The following is a 2732-nucleotide window of genomic DNA, read 5'->3' on the forward strand; positions in this document are numbered from 1 at the left end:
CTGTTTGTCTGGTCCTTTTCAATTTGATTGCATATAGAAATGTGGAATTTGATCTATTTTTAATGCACTTGTGATAAACTGACACCAGGGTTAGACATTACTTTTCAAAGCTCGAGGTAGACCGAGTCCGCGTGCCAGATAGGCCTCTAACCAAAACTGTAAATTCAGGACCAGCAAACTCAGCCCAAGGCAGCTAATCCTCTTCCCTATGAGGGTGATCGGCAGCCCTCATTTGCCAACCTACCCTCTCATTCACTGATCCACCAGCGTGACTGTTAAGAGCTATAAAGTCTTTTTGGTTGTTTTGGTTTTTTTAAGCAAAATGAAAAACCTTTCTATTAGGGTTGTTGGGGGGAGGGGAATGGGCAAAGATATAAACCCCAGCCTTTAAAACTTTGACAATTGTACGTAAATAGAGATGTGTGTAAATATAGGCACATGCATATTTTTATGTAAAATTGATTTTTAAAAACTGAAAAGAAATCTATACTCTTACTGATACCATTGCAATGCAGATGGGAAGGTAAGAGTATGTAGTCCAATTTCATGCAGTGAGAAAATACCGGTGCGTGCTGTTAACATCCCAGAACACAGTTTTCCACGCCTGTTGGCTTAGAATGGCAGGTGAAGCACCCAGGGTATTTTGTTTGGGTTTCTTCTGCTAAGCAAAGATCTTGAATTCTCCAAGGTGCTGATAGTGACTGCTGACTCCTTTCTCTAGTCACAGACCTAATGTTAGTTTGTGATGCTCTCTGAATCACTTTTTTGAGCAGGACCTAAATTCTCCTCCCAATAAACCCAAGACTCCAATAATGCCCAGGACGATTCAAAATTGAGCACTGTAATAGGCCCCTGACCCTGCAGTTGGCCACTTGAGTGGTTTTAGTTTTTAAAGGAAGCATTTTCTTTTATCCTCTAAAAAAAAAAAAAAAGAAAAAAGAAAAAAAGAGTCCTTACCTGGGTTTCCTATGGGCCTCTCTGATCCGTCCCTTAAGTGGCCAAGAGCAAATGCTGGGGTGCAGGGGGAAAAAATGTCAACCTAGGATGGTGATGCTCAAAGTAATGGTCAAGTGGAGTCCTGGGGCTCACTATGGGTATTATGGGCTTTTTTTCTTCTTGCCTCTGCCCCATCCTTTAAAGAAAAAACCTATTTTTAGACAGCATATACACATTATTTAGGCTTTTATACCATGCCATATTGGCAAGAATACCACTTTCATTATGCTTTATAACCTATTCCTGAATCTGTGTTCTCTTCCTCCTCCACTTGCTCCTCAAGCTTCCTCCTTTACCTGCCCTGAGTGTTGAACCCCAGGAAGTCAATGGCTGCAAGGTGATTTCCTGCAGGTCAATCTGTTTTTTGTGTGTGTATGTCTAACTCTTGGATGCAGTATGCTTAGGTAGCTGGCTACTGAGTTTTAAAATCCTTTCTGGGAGAAGATGACCCAAAGACCCTTTTAGAGGGGGGTGGCTTTTCTCATTCAGATCTCTGTGACTATGGGATATTTTGTTTGCAAAGATATCCGGGGGTGGGGAGGGGTGTGTGTACTATATGTGACTTATCATGATTTCTTCATTAATATTTATTACATGGATGATTTTCTTATACTACATTCTTCTGAAAGAAGACGACACTGCCTGGCACTGCCCGAGTCAGCTATTAAATGGCTGAAGAAATTGAGTATCTTGGTCTTCTCTCAAAATCATAAAATGAGAATTAGTAAGGCACCCAATTCCAAGATTTATCCACATTTTTAAGTTTGATTTCTTACTCTATGGGGGGTGGTGACTTAATGGGGCATTCTTCAGTTTAGCTTTTACCTGAGAACCAAACTTGCCTTTACCCCCCCATCCCTAGAATTGGTGCTCTGGGAATATTGCTGTTAACCATCAGTGTTGGGGGCCATCTTCCTAATGGTAAACACAGCCTACAGAGGGGAGCAGCAGATGAGAGAGTATGGAATTCTGTTTCCAGATGTTTATTTCTTTATGTAAATATGACGCCAATGTAAATCCTGTGTCAAGATCTAGAGAATGGTGCTTTTTACTACAGTTAGCACATGCATTTTTAGAACTACTACATGTTTTAGAGAATCTTTGCTGTGTATATGTAAACTTCTGTATCGTTCCACCGTTCACAAATAAATTATTTCATTATTAAAGAAATTTGGGTCTTCCTGTTATTTTGTGCCCTCTCGGGGTTTCTTTCTACTTCCAGAACTGAGTTAATCAGACTTTTTAATTTCATGGAAAATTCACTGGCCAAAAGTTTTGAGCGCTTAGGCTCTGTGAGAAGACTTCAGATTGTGTGGCTCGGGCTGAGCTCATGTGTTGATCGGAACCGATGCTGGTGTAGCTGCCCCTCTTACCTGTTTCCTGTTCCACACTCGCCCTTGGGTCACTGGTTACCACGCAGTCACCTCTGCTGATGTGGGCGACCAAGATGGCTCCCGGTCTCTCCAGCCCACGCTCTGCTGGGAAAGACGGAGATGGAGTCACAATTTAATACCACATAGTTGTGGAATAAAGTTGGGCAGGGACAGTGCCATGAGAAGTCACAGAGGTGGTGCCATTCAAGTTGGGCCCTGGAGAAAGTAGGTGTCAGCGAGGACAGGAGCCTAGAGCAAAGGCAGGCGTTAGGAAAAGGGGGCAGCCCCGCAGGGCTGGGGTGTGGCCTGGAGGCCAGAGCACGTGGTGAGCAATGGGACACGTGCAGGGAGGACAGACTGTGA

Source organism: Panthera pardus, unplaced genomic scaffold (genome assembly GCF_024362965.1).
Source record: "Panthera pardus isolate Hobbes unplaced genomic scaffold, ASM2436296v1 HiC_scaffold_25, whole genome shotgun sequence".
Lineage (NCBI taxonomy): Eukaryota > Metazoa > Chordata > Mammalia > Carnivora > Felidae > Panthera > Panthera pardus.